Genomic DNA, 26,701 nt, shown 5'->3' on the forward strand with positions numbered 1-26,701 from the left:
ATTCACCTATCACCTATGACCTTCTAATTCTTCTTCCCCTCCCCCACCTTCTTATTCTGGCTTCTCATCTCTTTTTCCAGTCCTAATGAAGGGTCTTGTCCCGAAGCGTCAACTGTTTACTCTTTTCTATAGATGCTGCCTGGCCTGCTGCATTCCTCAGGCATTTTGAGTTATTACTTTGATTTCCAGCACTGTAGATTTTTTCTTCTTTATGATTCAACATTATAGTGCAAACTCAGAGATCATTGTGGTGAACTACATATACCTGTCTGGACACGCCCCCTGCTGACTGCTCCTGTGGCTCCTCCCACAGACCCCTGTATAAAGGTGATCAAGGCCTGAGCCCAGCCTCTCAGTCTCCAGGATGTAGTATGGTGGTCACTCACTGCTTGTTCCTTCTTCCAGTCAATAAAAGCCGATATCTCGCCTTTACGTCTCAGAGTGAGTTATTGATGGTGCATCAATCATATTTTTTTTGCATAGGGAAGTAATAAATCACGTTGAGGTTCTGGGCTCCGTTACTTCTAAAGCTGTAGAATCATTGTCAAAGCTCCAGTGAGCAGTAACAAGAGAATTCAGGACTCTAGCATTTCCATTGGATTCCCAAATTTCCTGTCACATATGGGAATAATGCTGGCACTTCGCAGTGGAAATGATTGCCAGTTCTAGCTGACATATGGTGAAGTTTTTGCATGTTGATCTGAACACTAGGGAGAATTTAAATGCTCATTTCCAAAATAGAACCATATGATCATATGCATCCTCCTGAAATGGCTTTGATTTGACATGTCATCCCAATAATGGCACTTCTAACAGCTGGAGTTCCAGGCGAAGTATTCTGATCCAGAGGCTGGTGTGCTCTTATTGAGCAGCCGCTGATGCTCATATTTCAGCTCTTCAGTAATATACAATACTGTGCAGAAGCCTTAGAGTCCAAAGACTTGTGCAGAGTTTTGTAGTTGTCAATATGGAGTGGAGAGCAAGTTTGTGGAGCAGATGGGAGCAAAGGATGTTGGGAATGGTGAGGGTTGAGTGCTGTAGGAGGGGTGTGGAACAAGAGGCAGAGGAGGAATGTCATGGCAGGGGGTGACCTGGGTGCAGACACACCCAGCCCTGAGACGCCAGGCAAGGTCATTAAATTCCAAACAACTGATTTGTTGATCATTACAGAATGTCTCTCTGGTGCCTTCCACTCTCTCCTCTCTCCCTTCCCCTTTTCCAAACCCTGATTCCCCCTTCCCTACCTTCTTCTAACTCACAGTCTATAATAGAGACCCATATCAGAATCAGACTGATCATTGCTCACATTGGTTGGAATTTTTTTCCCAGCAGTAGGACAGCACGATACATAAAATTACTACAGTACTATGCAAAAGGACATAATGTTGAGGATTTATGAGGCCTGGTGAGGCCTCACTTGGAGTATTCTGAGCAGATTTGGGCCCCTCATCTGAGAAAGGATGTGCTGACATTGAAAAGGATTCAAAGGAGGTTCATGAGAATGTTGGTTTTTAAAAGTTTCCCAGTTCTCTAACTTCCATTAGTTTTTGCTCTACTATATTCCCTCTCTTAAGCTTTTATATTGCCTTTGACTTCTCTTGTTAGCCATAGCTGTGTCATCTTGCCTTTAGAATACTTCTTCTTTGGTGTGGATATATCCTGTGCCTTCTAAACTGCTTCCAGAAATTCCAGCTACTGCTGCTCTGCTGTCATCCTGCCTGTGTTCTTTTCCAGACAATTCTGGTCAATCCTTTCTCATGCCTCATGCCTCTGTAATTCCCTGTACTCATAATTTGTGGGGGGGGGGGGTGGGTTTGTACATTGAGTCTTTGATGTTTTCTTTGCACGAGTTCCATGATGCTTCTTTGTTTCGTGGCTGTCTGTGGAGAAGACATATCTCAGGGTTGTATTCAAGAACATTTCCAAAGCTTTCTTGAATAAGAGTAATGTCCCCACAAGTGCTTGGGAACCCATAAACCATGCCCAGTCAAAATGGAGAACAGGGGTTTTGAGATGTTATTAAAAACTTCAGCCTCTTTCAAAGGACCACGCAGAACCTCAATGGAATAGAAGAGGGGAGACGTAACCTACTTCTTCAATCTTGACTAAGAGTCTCAGTCCGAAATATCAACTGTTTACTCTTTTCCATAGATGCTGCCTGATCTGCTCAGTTCCTCCAGTATTTTGTGTGTGTTGCTCTGGATTTCTAACATCTGCAGACTTTCCTGTGCTCATAACCTCCTAAGCTAAGCTCATGCCCACCCAGCAATCATCTCCAGCGGCAGAGAGTTTGTGGTTCCTATTTTGACCTCATCAGTCACAAAGCCACAGAGCTGGAATAGAAGCAAGTGGATCTGAAAGCCTGCCTAGGAAAAAGAATTACTCAATGCACCTTTACAGCATACAATAGAGCTTGATATTCTGCGTACCATTGAATAATGGAGCTTCAGGCAGTTTGGAACAGGACCTTTCAGCCAACAGATCCCAAACTAGCAGTCTGCCATCACTCACAAGGCTGTCAAGTGGCCTATTAATATTTGATAACTACTTCTAAGGTTTTTTAAATGTAAGTCGTGACTTCTACACAACAATCAATTATTCAGTAAAGTTTACTGAATGCTCCACTGTTATTCAAACTTGATTTGTACTCAGAATTTTCTGGTAAGTCACATGAAAGCAAACTTGATGCATTGGAATAAAGAGCAGATAAGTCAGTATTGTATTCTTCTGTATTGTGTTATGGAAAATTATATCTATTATTTATCCAATGAGATCCGATTTCTCCCTGTGGTTTAAAAATAGATAATATCTGAGTCTTCATGTAAAATGCAATTAGCATTAGAGGTTTAATTTGGAAGAGGTGAACTATTTGAAATCATTGTAAATTGCTGTGACTACTGCAAATGAGGTTTCTATTTTCCCACACAGTAAGCTTTCACAAAGAGTAGGAGATGAAGACCAGCTGACTGTAATAGGTGTTTGTAAAATGTATGGGATCAGTAGGATCTTAGTTTTTAAGGAAGAGTCCATGACAAAGTGTACAGACAAACGTATACAGGACACAAGTGGATCAAGCAAGCAGTTTTGTTCAGAGGTTCAACCCAGATTGTCTCTGGAACTTCTTGTACAGATTACTACAGCACAGAAAATAGGAAGTTACATGAAATCACCTTCAAAGGACTGAACATTTTAATGTAATGATTCTTGTTTGTAGTTAATGTTGCCTAAGCAAACTGCGGTATCCTGTCCCTTTTGTGAGACATAGCACAGAAACTGTCCCTTCAGCCCTAAAGCCAATGCGACCAAAATGCGCGTCTAGGCTAAAATGTTGAGCACCATTTTCTAACAAGTAGGTCTTTTTCCATTTTTTTTCTGCTACTTTCACTGCTGTGGTAGAGAAATAATCAACCACCTTCTACAATTATTGATGCTTCTTTATTGGGTATTGTCTATAAGGCGTTCATCATCGAGCTTTATTTAGATGCTTTGTTCCCAGCATAGACATTTCGAGCCAAATTTTGCATCATGGGAGTAGTAGACTAGAGTCTCAGGATTTCCAATAAAGGCTGATGATCAAAAACTAACGTGAATGGCTTTCTCCAGCAAAAAAAAAAAGATTTTTTAACTCCAAATATTGTTACCAATGCCCCTTTCTTAATTTTAGTGTAAAATATTTCTCTTGGTCACTGAGCATTGATGGATGCATTGACCTTTTCTTTGTCCCTGTCCATGATGCACAAATCACTGCCCCAACTGTGTAGTCAGACAATAGCAAGCTATCACAAACTATCTTACTTACTGCCCATTATGCTGCTTGTGTTTAGGGCAGCAATGAAGGTCTTCCATCTCTGTCTGTCCTTGGTCAGTTAGATGTAGAAGGATCCTTCATTACGGTTTCTATAACAGATTTGTTTACCAGTTAGGGTTGCTAACCCTGAACTGAACTACCAAACCTGGAGGTCAGGTGGACCACTTTTAGTCTGGCCTCTACCTCTTGAGCTGTTTGCCATAGGTGACCCTACCAAGACTCAAAGCATAATGCCTTGACTCAAGCCAACATAGCTCTTTGGGTTATCAAGGAACACAGCCTCCCTCCAAACCATAACCTCTTGGAGGATTACAAACTGTCACAAGCAAATTTTCATGCCATAGTTAGTGAGAAAATAATACTATATGCCCAAACAGCCTCACCATTGAGGGTTTTCTAAAACAGTTGCCTTGTGTTAATTATGGTCTACATTTCTTTAACAGCTGGCAAATAAAAAAATGGAATGAAATATTAATAGAACAGCCATTGTAATGGATCAGCTGAGATTTGAGTAGAGCTCAGTAATATTTTGGTTTTTTGGTTCTGATGCTGGTTTCAGCTTTCACCTTAACTGGCTGCAGTCTGATTTCATCAACTCAAAGACTTGAATGTTCTTAATGTTCTCTGGATGAAGTTGATGGTGATGGTGATTGCAATTAAAATGTCATTCTGATTGTACAAAAATGTTAGATGCCCACAGAATCTTGTTCATAATCCCCTGAAAATCTTGATACCTGTTAGCATAGATTGACAATGTTAATTGTTAAGCCAGACAGCATCTGGGAAGAGGCATTTCAGACCATGGCCCTTCATCAGGACAAGTCAAATAATATCTACATTGGGGATTTCCAACCTGGAGTCCATGGACCCTTCAGTTAATTGCAGAACCCCTGTAAGGACTTTGTATATTCTCCCATTAACCACATGGGATTCCTTCGGATTCTCCAGTTTCTTTGCACAGTCCAAATATGTATTGGTTGCTAAGTTAAATGGTCATTGTAAGTTTGTCCTGTGAAATTGGGGGATTACTGGGCCCCATGGCTTAAAATGCTGGAAGGGCCTATTCTGCACTGTATCTCAATAAATAAATAAATTAAATAAATAAATATATGTGAGACAAATCTAATTTATTGAAGGCTTTTGTCCCAGTCATTGTGGCAGATAAACTTTGGGCAGGTGTTACTGTTCATCATTCATCCCTCTGTTAAGGGTCAATTCATAATCTCCATGGTGTTACCAGCTGTTGTTTGCTTTGGATGGTGTTGCCTTCAGTAGGAAATTACTAAGTTGCATTTTCATCACTCTTGGTTCATTCAGCACTTCTACCTATGCAGATGGGAAAGATTTTGGAATAAAATAGAAAGGCATTCGTCAGATTTGTATGAAGAGAATTTGACACATTTTAATGTCCTTGAACATCTATGAATATTGCGTCAGGACTAAAAACTTGGCTTGTGAAGAGTTTATGTTAAATGCATATTTCCAACTATTCCTCAATGGGCTCAGTCAATTTCTTCCAAAGGGTTGCATGGTAGCATAGTGGTTAGCAGAACACTTTACAGTACAGGCATCCAGGTTTCAATTCCTGCCAGTGCCTGTAAGGTGTTTGTACATTCTTCCCACGACTGTGTGGGTTTCCTCTGGTTGCTCAGGTTTCCTCCCACAGTCTAAAGACATGCCGTTTGGTAGGTTAATTATTTATTTACTGTCCGTTATGCTACAGGTACTTAGGGTAGCAATGAAGGCCCTCCATCTCTGTCTGCAAAGAAGGATGCTTGATTTCTGTTTCTGTAACAATTTTTTTTTGACAGTCAGGGTCATTAGCCCTGAGCCGAACCCCTGATCATGGAGGACCAGTGGACCATTCTTAGTCTGGCTTCTACCCTTTGATCTGTTTTGCACGGAGCCAAAACACAAGGTCCTGACATCAGGCAACATAGATTTCTAGGTCATTGAAGCATGCAAGCCTCCAAACCATCGAAAATATTGTGGTCCTCTTGGAGGTGGTAGGTTAATTGGTCTTTGTAAATTGTGCTGTGATTTGGCAAGGGTTAAATTGGGGGATTGCTGATTGGCACAGCTCAGAAGGCAAGGGGACTCTATTGTCAATAAATAAAATGAATAATTAGTAGGCTTCCTTTTTATTCACAAGAAAGGAGCACATTTTTAGTTTGTCCTTATATTCTCAGCATCTTGGAAGAATATATTCTCAAGTTTAATCCTTTTTGTTCATAAACTCTGATCATACTTTCTTAGTTCAATAATGGAGAAGTCTACAGTAATCCCAAAGTATATACTGATGTCTTGATTATTAACATACATTTCAATTGCAAAATAACTACTTGTTTTAAATTTTCACTCCTGGCATATATGTTGTTTCAAGTGCATTCATCACGATGTATATCCTCCTAAATATTCTATTCTGCCTACCCTTGCATACAAAGTCTATGTGTGCTTGCTTTCTACAATTAAAATATCTGACTGACACATTTGAGACAAATTGTTTGCATGGACAAGCCTGGGAAAGCTGGATTTTGGATATTAAAGATATCGAGAGAGATGAAGTTAGTAATGGAGATGGATTTGCACACCACTGTTGTAACACATGGTTATCTGAGTTCCTGTCACCTTCCTGCCAATTTGAACCAGCCAGGCTGTTCTCCCCTGACCCCTGTCTCATTGAAAAGGCAGTTTTGCCCACAGAATGCCATTCACTGGGGAAAAAAATCACCAGTCTCTGTAAACTCCAGAGACTGTTGTGTGTGAATATTCCTGGAGATCAGCGGTTTCTGAGATACTCAAACCTCCTTGTCTGGCACCAACAATCATTCCACAGTAAAGTCACTCAGATCATATTCCTTCCCCATTCTGACATATGGTCTGAATGACAACCAAACCTCTTGACCATGTCTACATGCTTTTAAGCATTGAGTTTCTGCCACATCATTGGCTGATTTGATATTTTTAACAAAGCGGAGTTGTCAGGTGCACCTAATAAAGTGGTCATTGAGAGAATGAATTGAGGTAAACACGAATCATGGTCATACTGAATGGTGGAACAGACTCATTCTTGCTTTTATTTTTAAATTCTGACCATTGATGCTCATGTAATCCAGACATTTGTCAATGTTCCCTCCATTGCATTGCTATTGGTTTGTAGACTGACTTTTTCTTTTTTTTGAGATACAGAGCAGATAAGGCTCTTTAAGTCAATGAATGGATCCTTTGAGCCACACCAACCAGTAATACCCCAATTTAATCCTAGCCTATTCACGGGACAACTTACAATGACCAATTAACCTACCAACTGGTGCTGTGGAAGGAAACCAATACACCCAGAGGAGATCCACATGGTCACTAGAAGAACATACAAACTCTCACAGGCAGCAACAGGAATTGAACCCAGGTCGCTGATACTGTAAAGTATTGTGCTAACCACTATGTTACCATGCCACCCTGCCTATACCAGCTGAAATTACTTCTCATTTTTTGTGGCCATTTTCACAAACGAAGCTCTCTTTCATTTCCCTGTTTTCAGTAACTTGAACTGGATGTGTGTTACCAGAAGTCGACATGCTGAAGATTTATTTTAAGTATGCAATTGCTAATTATTTAATGTGATCTCATTATGGATTCCACATTAAAACATTTAATCTTGTACTGACCCTCAAAATTTGCATATTGATTGAGCCCAGAGAACATGACAAAATCTTTGCAGCCAATCAAAACCTTAACCCAACAATTAGTCCTGAAGTAGGGCCTCAGCCTGAAGCACGCCTGTTTTCATTTCCATAGATGCTGCCTGACCTGCTGAGTTCCTCCTGCATTTTGTGTGTATTGCTTTAGATCTCCAGCATCTGCAGATTTTCTCATGTTCATATATTGTGAAAATAAAACCTAATAATGAGGTCTAAAAGACTCTAACCCTAACCCTCAAAGTGACATGCCTTTCATTATCTTGGTCCATGGGGAAAACACAGGCCGGTGCCTAATCAACCCTAGCTGGGTCACCTGGGTGAGGCTGTTTGCTGTTTACATCTTACTTTGAGATGAAGCCTAATAGTTAGGCCTCAAAACATAACTCTCCAAAGGGTCAAAATAAAATCTAAAGAGGTCTAAAATACCTTATATTTTCCTCAGGGTTTACTCCCAAGTCTTTCCCCATGAGTGGGTGTAGCCACAGGACAGCAGAGGCTTGAGATCAGAGTTTTCCTTCTCCTAGATGAGCTGCTAACATGGCCGTCAAGCCCCATCTGCCCAAAGCGACTGGTTTTAGGTTGCCAGTAATCCACCTTTGCCTCTTCTCCTGTCAGTAGAAATTTTTCAGTCGGGCTTGGTAGCTAAGCCACACATGTAGGCCAGGAGATGGACTTGGTTGTCAGAGACTATTTGAGACCGTCGCCATTGGGTGCATTTGATAGATAGTGAGATCTTATCTACAACACCTCCTATCCCACACTACCACCTACCCCTGCCCAGCTATGACCACCTTTAGGAACCGAGCTGCCATAGCAGACAGAAAAAAGTCTTAAGAATTCAATCTTCAAGTTGGAATTGCAGCCAACAGAACAACACTGACACATTCACATTCAAACAGTAGCTTCCTGGAACAGCAATTCTCTCTTTTTTTTTCAAATTATATGAACAAGATGTAAATTGATTTTAAAAAATAAGCAATAACTTTAACAGCATACACAAAATGGTGGAGGAACTCAGCAGGCCAGACAGCGTGCACGGAAGAGAGTAAGCAGTCAATATTTAGGACGTGACCCTTCATCAGGGCTGGATTGAAAGTCAGAGTAAGTAGGTGGGAGGAAGGGAGGAAGAAAAAGAAGGTGGTAGATGATAGGTGAAATGGGTAGGGAGGGGGTGAAGTGAAGAGCTGTGAAGTTGATTGGTGTAAGAGATAAAGATCTGGAGAAGGGGGAGTTTAATAGGAGCCGATAGAAGACCATGGAAAAAAGGGAAGGGGGAGGAGCACCAGAGGGAGGTGATAGACAGATAAGAAGATAAGATGAGAGAGGGGAACAGGAATGATGAATAGTGAAGGAGAGGAGGCTGGGCTATTACCGGAAGTTGGAGAAATTGATATACATGCCATCAAGTTGGAGGCTACCCAGACGGAATATAAGACGTCACCTGCCACCTTGTACTTCCCTGGTATTCTCCTCTTTCTTTCCAGTCCTGAAGTAGGGTCTAGGCTCGAAACGTCGACTGTTTATTCCTTTCCATAGATGCCCCCTGGCCTGATGAAGTTGTCTGACATTTTCTGTGAGTTGCTCTGGATTTCCAGCATCTGCAGATTTTCTTGTGTTTGCGAATAACCTTAACATTTTATGCTCCTGTTTCTATTCAGTACAATAAAGGAAGACAGGATTTATAGACCCCCCTGGACACCTCATTACTTCTCAATTCACAAACTCAGTGTTCTTAACTGTCTGTTACCAAGAAAGGGGAAAAAAAATCAGGAACAAGCATTAATGTCACACAGACAACGTATGACACCTATTATGGTGCCACATCATTATTGCTTTATTTCTGTCTGATATTTAATTAGATAACACACTAGGAGCACAAGCAGATTCCATTTTAATTATTTTTATAGAATAATTGAATGAACTAATCAGATATAAAGTACATTCTTTCATCTGAGAAGCCTGGCATTCCCTGCGTTATTATGCTCTGCTTTGTGGACAATTGAAAAAGCAACATAAAGGATTGTGTATATTTTGGCATGGGTAGGTGCCAAATGCCAAAATCTCCTTCATCATCTCTACCTACTTTCAGTATCAGAATAAGGTTTAATATCACCGGCATATGCCATGAAAGTTGTCTTTGCAGTAGTAGAACAATGCATTACATAATAATAAAGAAAAACATGAATTACAGTAAAAAAATATATATATATATAATTAAATCTGTTTCACTATTCCAAATTTTTGAGTAACCTTGTTTTAAAGCTCAATTATGTTTTGTAAACTAGTCTAATTCCATAGAATTAAGTTCTAAGTAAGTTTATTAATAAAGCGCATACACATCACCATATACAACTCTGAGATTAAGTTGCAGGAAAATTTACACTTAAGTTACTGTACATTCTTGAACGCTTGGTCCTGATATACACTACTGTGCAAAAGTCTTAGGCACATACACTCCATATAGTTAGTGTGCCTAAGACTTTGGTACAGTACTGTATTTGTCAACATGGAGTGGAAAGAGTTAGTTTGTAAATCAGGGCAGGAGCAGAGGATGTTAGGAATGGCGAGGATGGAGCGTCGAGGGAAGGGTGTGGGACAGATGACAGAGGAGTACCGGGAAAGGAGATGGCGTGGTTGCAGACACACCCAGCCCTGAGACAGCAGGTAAGGTCTTTTGATTCCAAAACAATCGGTTTGTTGTACACTACAGAATGTCTCTCTGGTTCTTCTCACTCTCTCCCCTCTCCCTTTTACTTTTCCCAATCATTTCTCTGATGATAGGTTAGTAAGCTTAAATTTTATCTCTGTTGCTTTTAATCTACCAAGATACTGCATGACTAGCTGCCTAGTTCCATCATTTTTTGTTTAATGTAATAACTACTAGGCACTCAAGGATTCTCCAGATGATGAACTTTCCATCGTAAGGACTCCCACCATTCGGTCTGTGTTCTCATCTCGGTGCTGCCATCAGGAAGAAGATACAGGAGTTCCTGGACTCACCCCACCAGGTTCAAGAACAGCTGTTAACCCTCAACCAACGGGCTCTTAAACCAGTGGAGATAACTTCACATAACTTTACTTGCCTCATCACTGAACTGTTCCCACAACCACAAACTTACTTTCACGGACCTTCCCCTCCTGTTCCTGATATCAATCATTCATTCATTTATTTATTATTTCTTTTTTATATTTGCAGTTTGTTGTCTTTCACACATTGGTTGCTTGTCTGTCCTGTTGGGTCCGGTCTTCCATTGGTTCTGTTCTGCTTCTTGGACTTACTGTGTATGCCCACAAGAAAACAAATCTCAGAGTTGCATATGGTGACATATAGTGTGTACTTTGATAATAAATTTACTTGGACTTTTGCGAAGGCTGAAAATACAAAGATGTTCATTGAGAACAGTGATGAGGAGGAATTTCTTTAGCCAGAGTGTGGTGAATCTGTGGAATTCATTGCCACAGGCGGCTATGGAGGGCAGGTTATTGGATATATTTAAAGCAGAGGTTAATAGGGACTTGAAAAATCAGGTTATCAAAGGTTACAGGGAGAAAGCTTGAGAATGGGGCTGAGAGGAATAATAAATCAGCCACGTTGAAATGGTGCAGCAGTTTTGATGGACCGAATGGCCTAATTCTGCTCTTACGTCTTACAGTCATATGTTCTTATGATATCAATTTCAGGATGCTCTCAAGGTTTAAGATGGAGCTGCTGAAGTCAAGCGACTACTTACTGGCAGTTAACTAAACAAGGAGTGCAACTAAATTCTTCATTAATAAACACATTTTCTGTAATAAAATTATGCTAAACAATGACTGCAAACAATGAAATGTTACGAACCCGCAGGTTTCATTTACTGTGGACTGTCGCTTTAAGCGCCTGAGTGAGGCAGGACTATGACATCAGTCACAGGCTGTCGCGGTCTGTGCAGATTAAAATACAGAGAGAGAGAGAGAGAGAGAGACTGGGGAAGCCGATAGCTTTGGTTTGTCGCAGCTGGGGCTTGGAAATCTCCGATGCCCACAAGAGTGGGTTGGTCATCAGCACACAGTGCACAACGGATGTGTGGCTGTCGCTTCGTATAATCCATAGGAGTGGATTTTGGGATATCATGTGGGGCCACTTGTGTAACCCTTCCCTGGGTATGCTGTGTGGTAACCATTGGAAGACGATATTCCTGTGACAGGTCAGTTTTGGTGATAATTCGTACCTGGATTTGGAACAACACAACCGACAAGATCTACGGCGGCTGCTAACTCCTTTCCAGCGTGGAACCTGTGGAATACTTCATACTTACCTTCTCTCTCCAGTACAACGTGGATTACAAATATCTCTCTCCCATCATTTATTATGTGGATGACTGAACTTTCTTACTTCACCATCTCAAAGCTCTAAGCCTTGTTCCCCCAAGCTCATTAGTTTGGGAGCTATGTTTACACACATATATACATAAAACACTGTTAACTTTTGTTTCTCTTGGTTACATTACTATATTAGAAGTAGATACAAATAAAGATAATGGTTTTAATGTTAAAACCAGACTCCATGTGTAATCTATTGCTGCTGGTTTGTGTCTAAGCATTGCAGTACGTAACAGAAAATGCTAGTAAAGGTGAGGCTGAGTTGAGTGTCAAAGATAGGCAAGGTTGAGGTATATTTGAGGCAGGTGGAGTGGAGCAAAGTCAGAGAGGAGGAGGGGTGGTTTCAAAGGCCGTGCACTTAAACAGAGAGCGAGGTTTGATCAATCTAAGTGCCAGACTGATTTGTGAAGGTGGGCTAGAGGCCACAACATGGCAGCAGGCTCCAGGCCCAAAGCACATCGATGCGACAGGGCCTGGGTCTCAGAGCAAGGACCAACCCAACGTTGAATGGCTGGGCCAGACTGATTGAGAAGGAAGGGTGTCAAGACCTGAAGGGAGAGTCAGGCCACTTCTGCTCGCTGCTCCATAACGTCTACTCTACTCTACGTTGCACTGAGGCTGTAGGCCTGCTCCAGCTGCTACAGGCTTCATGTCTGTGGGCTCCATGACATTTACTCTCTATGAGCTGAACTGCACTGAGGTTGTCATCTGCCTCTTGCTGCTTCAGTCTTCATGTCTGAGTGCTCCATTTCATTTTAAATGTTATTTGCTTACTTTTATTGTTTGCACAATTTGGTTTTTTTTCTCTCTGCACTTTAGGTGTTTATCGGTCTTTTTTTAATGAGTTCTTTTCGATTTCATTGTTTTGTGGCTACCTGTAAGGAGACGCATGTCAAGCCTGTACAATGTATACATACTTTGATAATGAATTTTATTTAAACTTTGAACTTTTTAGCATCTCTCCCAGAGATTAAAATTCCAAGGTATCAACAAAGTATGTTTCCCCAGCAGAAGATGAGCAACTGATGTTCCGTCTCATTTGCGACAGCTTAGCTGATAATGGTACCAAGGATCTGAATTTTCCTCACGACACAGAATTCACATTTAATCTTAGATTCCATCTCAATATAGCCCTTCAGGCAGCCCTCAAAGAAATGTGTACATAATTCCAAATAAAACTTACAAGGAGAGAGCATGATTCTGAGTATAATAAAACCATAGAGGTCTGTGTGATGGTATCATATGCAATTACACTCATTGAAAGTGGCAGGACAAGTTAAGAAAGACATACGGTACTGTGCAAAGGTTTGAGGCACATATATATAGCAAGCGTGCTGAAGATTTTTGGACAGTACTGTAGTAATTTTATTTATTACTCTGTACTACTGCCACAAAAACAAAAACAAATTTTATGACATATGTGAGCGATGATAAACCTGATTCTGATGTGGGTCTCTATTGTGGATGGGCAGAAGGAAGGGGGCAGGGAGAGGGGAATAATGGTTGGGAAAAGGGGAATGGAGAAGAAAACGAGCAGGAAGCCCGAGAGAGACATCCCATGATGATCAATAAACCAATTGTTTGGAATCAAAAGGCCTTGCCTGATGTCTCAGGACTGGGTGTATCTGCTCCAGTGCCATTCCTGCCACCTGTCCCTCACCCTTCCGGAGGTGCTCCACCCTCGCCATTCCCAACATCCTTTGTTCCCGTCAGATTTACAAACGTGCTCTCTGCTCGACATTGACAAACACAGTACTGTGCAATGGTTTTCGGCACCCTAGCTATACAGTATATATGTGCCTAAGGCTTTTGCTCAGTATTGTATACAATACTGGGCTTTATCAACAACATATAAGAGCATATAAAAGGGAGGCAGGGTAAAGGTACATCTTCACCAAAGGAGGTGTAACATGCTCCTTCCCTCCACTAGCCTGCATTCACCTTTAGGCAAGGTGAAGCACCCCTCCCCGCCAGGCAGACAATCTCTGAAAGGTATTGATAATGGCTGGGGGTCACCCGTCTTGTAAAGACGCTGCCCAGGAGAAGGCAATGGCAAACCACTTCTGTAGAAAATTTGCCAAGAACAATCACGATCACAGATAGAGAAAAGCGTAAAAACAACATTGTGAAGGGTTCTTCTCGACAGCCGGCAATCAGAATAAAGACAGATGGATGGCCATGATCATACAGTATAGCAGACGTTAATGATGATGATAAAAGCAGAGAGATATTGCAAAGTACTTGTAAAGTAAAAATGGTTCTTCCTCAAATGGAGTATTGAGTCCAATTCAGGCTGCCTCTTTGCTCAAAGGATAAGGCAAGATACAGAAATGATTTATGCCAATAGTTCCTGGAGTGAGCGACTACAATTAAAAGGATTGTTTGGATAGACTGGGACTGTTTTCCTTAAAGAGAGGTCTGAACGCTACTTCTTCTCTTTTTATCCGGTCCTGCTGGAGGATCTCAGCCCAAAACATTGACTGTACGCTTTTCCATTAGTGCTGCCTGGTCGGCTGAGTTCCTCCAGCATCTTGTGTGTGTTGCTTGGATTTCTAGCATCTGCAGATATTCCCTTGTTTTTGAAGGAATTTCTGATCGAGTACACAAACTGATAAGGGATCTGGATTGGAGAGCTGAATCCATTAGTTAAGTTGGTAAGATCTGACGGTCACAGTTTGTAAAATAGAAGAAGATTAAGAATGAATTAAGGAAAACTACTTTTTATATCGTGTAGGGTTGGAATCTGCAATGCATGCCTGCATTTGAGGTTCTACTGTGCTTTTCAAGAAGGATAAATATCAGCTCTTGCAGTCTAAAACAAGAATATTTGATGATTTCCAATGGAGCCGCTCACACAAGTTGCTTTCTTAATAGTGCCCCAGATGTCATTTGATTCCTGATTCTGGATATCAAGTGGCGAAAGAGCATAAGGAATACAGGCCATGAAGAAACAACAATGAAGTAAAATTTGCGAGTTGTTCTGGTGGAGATCTGGCGTGGACATGATAGGTCGACTGCCTTCTTTGTTTGTTGAAAACACTCTATGATATCTATTGGATATTTTTAGATGAGAAAGTAAAGTTGCACCACAACTGAAAGTCATTTGTTGAACATAGTTCCCTAAAAGAATGCAGGATTTTAATAACAATGCATGGAATGTACTGAAGTATTCCACACGTAAATTATGTGCTGCATCCTGAATATTACAGATGCTGCAACATGATCAGATGTTACTAAAAATGTCCCTGGAGTTCTGTCTTGCAGCCTATGCCCACCAGCTGTTCTTCCCATGGAGCTGAACTGAATTTGGCTAAAGGTCCCCTTTTCCGGGGTTTTTCTTGAATTTTACTACTTGGGGAGATCCTCATGAAATTCAGTTTCTTGTTGACCCAGTGGACCATACATCCAATTTCACCGGCAGACAAGAACTTAAATTCTATTAATAGCAGTGTCCCTCCATACCACCCTGCTATAGGATTACGGTCTTTTTTAAATACTAAGTAATGTTTTTCTGAGTGTGATGTACCCTGTAACGCTGCGTTCTGGAGACAGCAGTAATTGGCAGGATGTGCTTGGGATGCCAAATGAGAGGCAGCATAGCAGAAATGCAAAGCCAAACTGCTTCTAGCTGCAAGCCAGCGGTACCCGTCCAGAAGTTTGTTAATGGCAACTGAAGCAAGAGTAAACAGGTTATGCAATTGAAAAGTTTCAGAATTAATCACCTCTGATGTTCACTGTCTGGAGCCATCGAGGTGTACAGAAATATGCTCACAAGTCAGAATTTAAAAGCAGCTGTCATTTTTAGCTCTGCCATGCAATTAGTTGTGTTTATTTTAAACCAAAATATTCTTTGTCACATGAATTTTCATCTCATTGGTTGAAATATCAATTACATCAATGTTGAATGAAAGTCATCATTAAAGAGTAATTATAGAAAGCTGAGTTCTAATATAAAAGATTTTAGTGTAATTATTACCTCCAGCTTTGTTTGCAGAACCTAGCATGTAGTAATTGCCATGACAATACCACATTCATGTGGGAGTAATACTTCATTCTGTAAAACTATTCACACTGTCAGAACCATGCAAGAGTATTGGGCGCATATATATATAGCTAGGGTGCCTAAGACCTTTGCACAGTATTGGAGTAATTTTATGTATTGCACTGTACTGCTCTCACAAAAAAATCATGACATATGTGAGTGATGATAAACCTGCTTCTAATATGGATCTCTATTGTGGACTGAGAGTGAGAAGGGGGCAGGGAGAGGGAAATCGAGGTTGGGAAAAGGTGAAGGGAGAGGGGAGGGAGCAGGAAGCACTTGAGAGACATTCTGTAATGATCAATAAACCAACTGTTTGGAATCAAATGAGCTTGCCTGGTGTATAGAGCAGGGTGTGTCTGTACCCACACCAAACCCCACCCCTGGCACTCCTTCTCTGCCACCTGTCCCACACCCTTCCTGCGGCAATCTATCCTCACCATTCCCAACATCCTTTGCCCCCAACAGATTAACAAACTCGCTCTCCACTCTATGTTGACAAATACAGTACTGCGCAGTAAAGTCTTCGGCACCCGAGCTACAGTACATATATGTGCCTAAGAGTCTTGGACAGTACTCTAAATGTCATATTACATGTATGAATCCCAGCAGAAGAAAAGTTCACTTATTTGTCAAATAGCCTGAACCCACTTGGAAACGAACAGTGTACGCTGTAGTGGCGGTGAACCTTTCTGTGAGCATCTAAGTTGTGGATAATCTTTTCAAAAATTCACTCATGTACTGTGGTAATTTTGAGCAAAGATTATCATCGATTAATGAGTTAATAACAATAATTATGGACTTTTTAAGGATAATGGGTGAAACCTGTTGCTTATTTACATGTATTCATTGTTTTCCTATTATTTAAAGGAGAACAAAAACTGATTGAAATAAACGAAGCAGTTTAGAAGATCTGTTCAGAATTTATTAATATTAATCCTTTAAAAATATATTATTATTATTTCCTTCTTTTTATACATGCACAGTTTGCTGTCTCTTGCACATTGGTTGAACACCCAAGTTGGTGCGGTCTTTTATTATAGTTATTATTCCATTATGGATTTATTGAGTATCCTCACAAGAAAACGAATCACAGTGTTGTATAAAATGAGTCACAGGGTGGTTGTATATAGTGACATATATGTACTTTGATATTATATTTACTTTAAACTTTGAAAAATAAATATTTATGGAGGTGCTAAGCAACAGTACATGCAGTATTCAACCTTACTATCCCTGAATATCCAGTGTTCACTCACAAACAGTAGAACAAACACACGCAGTGCAAAGCAAATGCCAACTGGCCCAGCCTTTCACAATCCAAATACTGATGTGTACACCAGATCTGCGGGGATTTCAAAAGATATCATCCAACATCAAGGTGGGGCCAAGCCAGTGGGAGGCAATTCCCAACTCTTGTGTTGTGAAAATCATTCACTGTTTCATTTGGCAATAACGATGGCCTTTATGTATTTTTTATTATAGGTGGGGTTTAAAGAATTGGAGGTTGAGGCTGCATCATGCGTGACAACTATTTTTTTTCACATGCTGTCTTGGGCATGGGCGCCATAGGTTTGCCACCTTGGACTCTACAGGACTTCCAATTTTAACCAAGTAAGTTTATATTCAATCAAATATTGAAGAAAGAAAATACTCAACTCCGACCAGCAGTAATTTGTTTTACCAAATCCGTTCTAGTTCAGTTGTAATTTTGGTGAGAAACAAACTATCAAACTTAGTCTAGACTACATTGCTGGTAACAGCACTGAGTTGAATTGATCCTTTTAAATTTTCAGTTTACTCTGTAGCATATTAAAAACAACAGACATACAAAATCAGAGAAATTGAAAATACACAAAAGCAAACTGAAGAACAGCAAAAAATCTCATTGATATGAATGAGTTACTGAAGCAATTTTCATTGGACATGAATTTTCCGTCCCACAGTTCCACACTAGTAAGTCAGTTAACATAAGTGACATTAATTCTTCTGAAAATAGGATCTCGATACTCTTACAGATGCCTCAGGCATCATGCAAGGAATGCTTTTGATTATTCTCCCTATGGGAACTAAATCTGTGGGCCAATTTTCAATAAGAATAAGAATATTTATCAGAAGAGACAGTTTCCGATGTGCTGGCATTTTACCAAGGAGGACAAAGTTGTAGCTTTGGTGAGGGAACTGAGAAATCAGGGTCATGTTTGACTAGTTAAGGAGGTCAAAAATAATCTGTAACAGAATGTTACGACTCTGAAACATTTTGAAACTGAAGTAAAGTTCCAGAAAATGGAATGACATAATAGCATAGAGTTTAGGGCAATGCTTTTCAGCGCTAGCACTATGGTTGTGAAGCACTTAACATGACGCTATTACGCCTCAGTGTATCGGAGTTCAGAGTGCAATTCCACCATCCTCTGCGAGGGGTTTGTATGTCCTTCCTGTGACTATGTGAGTTTCTTCCCACGTCCCAAAGACATACCAGTTTGCAGGTGAATTGGTCTTTGTAAATTGTCCTGTGATTAGGCTAGGGCTGAGATGGGTTGCAAGGCTCATTGGGCCCAATGGGCCTGTTCTGTGCTGTATCTCTAAATAAATAAACAAAAAAACAACAAAATGAAGAAGTAAATAATACTAAAGATGTCAGTTAAGCTGGAGAATTCAATGTTCAGGGCTGGAGACTACCCAGATGGTAGATGAGATGTTGTTCCTCCAACCGAAGTTTGGCCTCATCATGGCAGTAGAGGAGGCCATGTATGGACACATCCGAATGGGAATGTGAAGGAGAGTTGAAGTGGGTGGCAACTGGGAGATCCTGCCTGTTGTGGCGGACGGAGCGTAGGTGCTCGACGAAGCGGTCCCCCAATCTGGGTCGGGTCTCGGTGCAGCCTCCTCTACATTGGCGAGACCTCTTCCAGTAACTCCCTCCCTCTCCCTTCCCCCATCACACCTTCACTGTCTCCTCTTCTAGCTGCCTATCACCTCTCATGACTCTGCCTTCTTCTACTACCCATACTGCTTTCCCCTTAGATTCCTTCTTCACCTCTCCTGCCTATCCCCTCCCGGCTTCCCCTCCCCCACCCCTTGATCTTTCCTCTGATTGGTTTTCCACCCTCCCCCACCTTCTTAATAGGGTCCCTGCCCCCTCCTTCTTTAGTCCTGATGAAGGGTCTCGACCCGAAATGTTGACTGCTCCTTTCAACGGATGCTGCCCGACCTGCTGAGTTCATCCAGCTTGTTTGTACATCTTCCTATGAGGAGTGTTTGATGGCTCTGGCCTCTACTGACTGGAATTCAGAAGAATAAGGGGTGACCTCATTGAAACCTATTGAATGTCAAAAGGCTTTAATATAGCAGATGTGGAGAGGATGTTTCCTATGGTGGGTGAGTCTAAGAGCAGAGGACACAGCCTCAGAATAGAGCAGAATATCCAGAGGGTGGAAAATCTGTGGAATTTGCTGCCACAGGCAGCTATGGAGGCCAAGTCATTGGGTATATTTGAGGCAGATGTTGATAGATTCTTGATTAGTCAAGGCATGAAGGGATATGGGGAGGAGGCAGGAGATTGGGGCTGAGAGGGAAAACGGATCAGCCATGATGAAGTGGCGGAGCAGAGTTGAAGGCCTACTTCTGCTCCTATATCTTATGGTCTTATGGTTTTATATGGAAGAAGCTGAAGACCTCATTGCCTGGGAATTTTGTGATTCTTTACAGTATTTTGCTATAAGAAATGTGGAACTGAGATTAGGGTAACTTTATTGTTTTGTGTATGCATACTGTATACATTCTTGTTAGGATGTTGGCTCTGCTATTTACAATATCACAATGGATTAGTTCCAAGTAAGCAATTGTCACTGTTGGTATGTACTTCGTGATGCAAATGAATGTTTCTAGGCAACAGCAAGAAGGATGCTAGTTAGATGATTCTAGTGTCGTGTCTAATGCAGTCTAATTATGCAGAATGCGTGACTACTACAGTGGGAAATATAATGTTTGCTCTAGGTACATACATGAAATTAGGAACTCCGGATTCCAGATTAAAAATTAGTCCATTTATAAATCCAGCTTTAAAAAAATTTACAGTCAGATAATGAGCGTGGGTATTGCAGGAAGTCTTTATTTATTCCAAGCGTTGGTGGTGGAGGGGGCAGAGGAGTGGGTGGGGTGTGGGAGTACGACTGCTGCAGCATGAAGGGAATCAGAACGTGGAACGGAACAGCACCATTTGAGGTGATGATAGTGATCCAGGAAATGTGGCAATTGAATTAGCTTCTCCCAAAGATTTGAAGTTCTTCAAAGTATGTATGCAGTATACAGTCCCGAGATTTCCCTTCCCACATTTAGCCATGGGAACAAGGAAACACCATGGGATCTGTTCAAAGAAAATGTAAATATCCAAAGCGCAAAAAGAAAAGGACAAATCACACACAGCAAAAAAAAAGAGCAAGAAACACAGAAGATAAAACGTCAAACCACAAAGTCGGTAAAACAGTCCAGGAAAGTTTAGTTCAATTTAATACTGTGTCGTTCATTGACTGTGGGCGGCAGAACCAGTCTTCCCTGATCAAAATCTCACAAAATAGCAATAAAAAAAGGAGTAACCCCTGAAACCAGAAACACATAACAACATGATATACCTGTACGGAATCCAATCCACAAAATGCATCAATTAAACCTTGTCAAAGACCCAAGACTCTGGCAACTTCTTCTCATGCGTGTGCCTAGCAATGCTTGGAGAGCAGAACTTCAGTCAAGTCCTTTGATGATGATTAATAGAACTGATGAAAACACTATATAAAGTCCCATCAGGTTCAGTGATTTTTGTTTCACCAGCAATAATTCAAGCATGGTGGCTGTATAATTTTATTACATTTTACTGCAAGAGACTTAATGATTTGAAGAGCTTCCATAAATGGACAGACTAGAAGGAAAAATTGAGTTCAATGGACTTCTTTATCTTTTCATTCCAAGTCCACATTGTATATTAAATAATAAACAATATACAGTACTGTTCCAAGGATCTTATACACCTACATATAGCTAGTGTGCCTAAGACTTTTGCACAGTAGTGGATTTGAAAAAGGATCTAGTGCTTTCTCAATGTCCATGACGAATAAACTCTTCTCCGAGGTGGCGGTGTTTCTCATCGAAACATCAGTTATAATCTATACCTGCACCCATCTGGAAGCCTGAGAAGAGTTTATTTGTCAGGACTGTATTTGTCAAAGAGGAGCAGAGAACGAGTTTATAAATCTGGCAAGAGCAAATAATGTTGGGAATGTCGAGTGTGGAGCACCACGGGAATGGTGGGGGATGGGTGGAAGAAAAAGAATTCCAGGAGAAGGGTAGCTTGTGCTTCACACCCAGCCCTGAGACAACAAGCAAGGTCATTTGATTCCAAACAATTGGTTTATTGATCATTACACAATGTTTCTCTGGTGCTTCCCACTCCCTCCCCCTTTTCCCAACCACGATTCCCCCCTACCCTCTTCCCACTCTCAGTCCACAATAGAGACCCATATCAGAATCAGGTATATCATCACTCTCATGTCATGAAATTTGTTATTATTTTGCAGCAGCAGTACAGTGTAATTTATAAAATTACTACAGTACTATACAAAAGTTTTGGCTCCTTTGATATATATACCTAAGACCTTTATGCATGCTGTAAATATAGAGAAAGAATTAACTATTATAATTATTATATTGGAACAAGAATTCTACCATCTATTAGAAAATCAACACACAAAAAAATACTGGAGGAACTCAGCAGGTCAGGCAGCATTGATGGAATTGAACAAACAGTCAATGTTTCGGCACAGACTAGAAGGGCCGAGCTGGCCTGTTTCCGTGCTGTAATTCTAATGGTGTTATATGTTATATGGTTTCATGCTGAGAGCCTTCATCAGAACTGAAAATGAGAGAGGAATATGCCAGAAATCACCTCTCTAACAATTATTCAAAACAGGTAGTTGAATGCTCGTGATGACTGACTTTGTATTATACAGGAAGCATTAGGTGTGATTGCAACAAAATAGCCTCTTTGTGATTTTAAGATTATGTCATAGGTAAAAGGAAGGGCAAATGTCCGAACTTTAAGTCAGAATAACTTTCCTACAATAAGGCCAACATTTTCATTATTTATTTATTTATAATCTCGTCCAGCCCAACGAGCCATGGTACCCTGTAACCCATCTATTTACCACTAACCTAATTACAGGTCAGTTTAATAATAATCAATTAACTTTTAACTAGTATGTCTTTGGACTATGGGCAGAGACCCACGCGGTCACGGGGAGAACATACAAACTCCTTACAGATGATCAGAATTGAACTCCAAACTCCAATGCGCTGAGCATTACATTAACTACTACACAACCATAGCATCCTGTTGAAATATTCTTTTCTGTCAGTGATGGTGTTACTTAGATAATTGCTGGAATAATCAGAAACAGATTATATCATCTGATCTGCACATTTACTGGATTAACCTTGACCTCAGAGCTGGGGATATTGGCCTCTGACATCAGTTCACTTAGCCTTTTAGTAAATATAGAGGATTTTGTGGAGATAAAATTGGTTGTATTTTCATAATTCCTTGAGCACTTAGTAGGATAATTTTTTTTTTGCCATAGGACTGAGGTTCTGGTCTTGAAATGTCCATCACTTAAACCAAAGGCTATACTGGCATATTGAAAGCAGTGATAAATTTCATTGTCAAAGTCTGCCTTCATTAAGGGATGGCTCCTGAGATGTCAGAAGTGATGTACCTTGTCCAGTTCCCATTGTGAGTCCTTCTTATCACTGTGTGATGCAGTGGAAGCACATTAGTAGAACATCTCGGTCTTGTGGTAGCAAAGCTAGCATTCATTTCAAGAGGCCTGGGCTATAGAAACAAGGATGTAATGACATTGGTCAGATTTCACTTGGAGTATTGTGAGTAGTTTTGGACCCCTTATCTAAAAATTAGATGCACTCTTTCTGTTACTGGACCTTAGACTTTTTGACAGGCCACAGTCTGTCCGTGTAGGCAGAAACATCTCTAGCTCTATCATGCTGAACACTGGCAACTCCCACCATTGTGTGCTCAGCCCACTGTTGTTCACAATGCTGTTGCATGACTGCACTGCTAGATCCAGTTCAAACTAAATCATCAGGTTCGCTGATGACATAACAGTGTCTGGCCGCGTCAACAACGATGACAAGACGGCCTACAGAGAGGAGATGGAGCGGATGGTATGAGCACACCTTAAATCTCAATGTGGACAAGGCTAAAGAGATTACTGTGGACTTTAAGAAAGTACAGGCTGACCTCTCCTCAATGCAAGTAAGTGACTCCTCCCTGGAGAGAGCACTAAGTTTCTAGGAGTGCACATAACGATCAGTCTCACCTAATCCCTCAACACCACCTCTTTGATCAAAAAAGCACAGCAATGTCTCCACTTCCTGAGGCTCCCACCCCCTCATTCTAACCAACTTTGACAGGAGTGCTTTCGAGATTGTCCTGACCAGCAGAATCACCATTTGGTATAGGTCTCTGACTGTAGGTCTCTACAAAGGTTTGTGAGGACTGCTGAAAGAATAATCTCTCTTTCACCCAACAGAGATAATTATCAGAACTGTGTACGCAGGCCCTTGGCATTGTCAGCCATCTCTTTGGCCCCTACCAGCAGGCAAGTGGTTCCACAGCATCAGGACTAGAACTGTCATAAAAATACTGAACTGTTTACTTTTTAACTTGTGTCAGAAATGCAATTTATTACTTGTTAATTTATTTGTGGTAATATTTTCCATGTGTGTGAGTTTTGTGCACCTTGGTCCGGAGGAATGTTGTCTAATTTGGTGGTACACATGTATGCAGTAGAATGACAATAAACTCAACATGAACTTGAACTTGAACTTGAAGGTTGTGCTGATGTTGAAGTGAGTGTTCACGAGAATGATCCCGGGAATGAAAGGATTAACATACTAAGAGCATTTGATGCCTCTGAGCCTGTATTCACTGGAGTTTTGAAGAATGAAGGGGGAACTCATTGAAACCTAACAAATTTTGAAAGACCAAGATAGAGTGGGCATGAAGATGACGTTTCCTATAGTGGAAGAGTTTAGGACCAGAGGGCACAGACTCTGAATACAAGGACATCCTTTTAAAGCAGAGATGAGAGGAATTCTTTTGCCCGAGGGTGGTTAATCTGTGGAATTCATTGCCACAGTTGGCTGTGGAGGCCTACTTGTTGGTATATTTAAAGTAGAAGTTAATAGTAAGGGTGTGAAAGGTAACGGGGAAAGGGCAGGAGAATGAGGTTCAGAGGGATAATAGATCAGCCATGATGGAATGGCAGAACAGACTCAGTGAGCGGAATGTCCTAATTTTTCTCCTATGTCATATGGTCTTCTGGTCTTGTGGCTGTAGAGTCAGCTATGTGTTGTATGTATGCTCAGCACTGGACTCCTAAAACAGACACTTTGTTTTGAGCACTGTTCCAATAACAGATTTCCAAGCGAATAGAGAAAATAATTTGAAAATGTGCTCAAAGTTTCTTTGAAGAAGTACAAAGCTCACACCAGCTCTTGGGAAGTCCTGTTCTATGACTACTCAAAATGAAGGACACAGATGGTAAACAGCCAGAAGGCAACACATCAGGGTCACACATCAGTGATGAACAGAACACACCAACTCAGTAATCCTCCCACTTCACCCATCATCTTCCACCCCAAACGTGGAAAAATATGTGGTTTCCTTGTTTGTCTCAATAGTTATCTCAAAAACCACAAAAAAATAGAAGCAAGTCATTCTCAATCCTGCCACACTGCCTGAGAAGAAGACAACACCATCATTCTTCTGAGCAAATAGAGTGTGTCATTGGTCATTTCCAGACCACCAGGTGGTGGGTTGATATTTTTGGTAATCTCTCCACAGGAAGGTCTCTCAGAGCCAAAGTCAGGGAGACAGTGGCCATCAAGAGCTACAGAACCAGCACGACTCCCGGCACTTGACCTGCTTACCATGGAGGAACAATTCCCTGAGCTGCTGCAGTATCTGCTGTTGAAACAGCACAGAGCAGAAACCATCTGAAAAATGATCTCTGTGGCAGCACCCGCAAAGAACATCCCGCTCCACCGACGCAGACAAAGAGGTGTTGCTGCAGCAAGTGGTCGGAAGAGGAATTAGCCTAAAGGTATTCCAGTAGGAAGAGCACATTGTGTGAAAGGAGGTGACAGAAAGAATGAACACTGTTCACAACACCCAGAGAATATGTAGCAGATGAGGGAACAGCTTGTTAATGCACTCGTCAGTGCCTTATATTCAGCAGAGATGTAAAATATGCATGGTAGAGAGTGTTTTCTCACAGTCTTTTGCACATTGCTCACTGCATATTGTCCTCAGCAAGCTGAGGAAATGAATGTTTGGAGTCCCTAATCTCCAATTATCCATTGAACAGAACTGATTCCCAATCTTCTGGCTGTTTTATTTATGCAAATAACCTACAGTAAGCATATCAAAGCAATAGGGAGATACCAACACTATAGTCTCTACAAAATTCTCCAGATCTATTGGCAAGTTGAATAACCAACGTCAGCATCCTCTGTTATGCCAAGATCTCCAGTTCTGAGATGCTTACTGCACCCATTTGGTTTCTATAGATGAACTATTGTCAGCACCACCGTAATATCAAAGATCTCACCATGCTGAAAGGTACTTGCTCACTGGCGCCATCTGAAGAAGATAGTGCCAGTGAACAACGCAACCAATGGCGATGTCCTCCAAATAGTTCATGAAACTACTTCTTTTACTACTTCTTTCAAATATGATTCTACTACTATTGGAATCTGATGGTGTGTTTTCAGGCCAATTGAGCGATCTTACGGTTTGCTGCTTCCAAGTGAGTTTGAGGACTGGAGGCCAGGAAGACTAGAGAAAAAGCATGAGCCCATAATCAACTCCATTTCCGAACAAACTCACCGATTAAAGCGTCGAGTGAGACTGAGAAAAAACGAGGATGGAAGTGAAAGGCGAGTGGGTGTTCTGCGCTGTCTGCCTGCGTTTGCAAGTCTGTCTCTCTCCTTTTCACATGGTACTTCCGAATGATGATGCTGGAGTCCTGGGTCTTTAATCAATGTTGTCTGTGGATTGGATTCTCTAGTTCATGTTATCATGTGCTTCTAGTTGCTGGTTACTCCCATTTTAATTTCTATTTTGTCTGATTTTGATCAGGCAGACTGGCTCTGCAGCCTGTAGTCAACAAACGACACAGGGCTAAATCGAACTGAAATGAGCATCGCTAAACTGTTGTTATGACTTTATGGCTTGATGTTTTATAAGACAATAAGATATAGGAGCACAATAAGGGAATTGCCCATCGAGTCTGCTTCGTCATTTCAATTTGCCTGATCCATCTTCCCTCTCAGCCCCAATCTCCTGCCTTCTGCCCATATCCCTTCATGTCCTATCAATCTCTGCTTTAAATATACCCAGTGACCTGACCTCCACAGCTACTTGTGGCAACGAATTCCACAGATTCACTGCTCTCTGGCTAAAGAAATTGCTCCTTATCTCTGTCCTAAAAGAACACCCCTCTATTCTAAGCCTGTGTCCTCTGGTCTTAGACTCCCCTAATATAGGAAACATCTTCTTCACATCCACTCTACTGAGGCCTTTCAACATTCAATGGGTTACAATGATGTCATCCTCATTCTTCTGAACTTAGGTGAGTAGAAGCTCAGAGCCATCAAATGTTCTTCAACTGATATGCCTTTCATTCCTGGAATCATTTTCAAGAATCTCCTTGAGACCCT

At 41.1% G+C, this 26,701-nt stretch overlaps 1 long non-coding RNA gene across 3 annotated transcripts in view; it reads right to left on the bottom strand.

The window, feature by feature from the left end:
• Positions 1–4,918: 4,918 nt before the first annotated feature.
• The window catches only part of LOC132403774 (uncharacterized), a 44,076-nt gene continuing 22,293 nt past the window's right edge, over positions 4,919–26,701 (bottom strand). The window contains exons 1-3 of one of the 3 annotated variants that reach the window (XR_009515338.1): positions 20,542–20,699; positions 8,948–9,156; positions 4,919–5,134 (exon numbers count right to left, since the gene is read on the bottom strand). This is a non-coding gene — a long non-coding RNA (uncharacterized LOC132403774). Of the gene's footprint in view, positions 5,135–8,947; positions 9,247–20,541; positions 20,700–26,701 lie in introns of those variants that run through there. The other 2 variants (XR_009515339.1, XR_009515340.1) reach the window with 2 other exon arrangements.

Source organism: Hypanus sabinus, chromosome 13 (assembly GCF_030144855.1).
Source record: "Hypanus sabinus isolate sHypSab1 chromosome 13, sHypSab1.hap1, whole genome shotgun sequence".
Taxonomy (NCBI): Eukaryota; Metazoa; Chordata; class Chondrichthyes; order Myliobatiformes; family Dasyatidae; genus Hypanus; species Hypanus sabinus.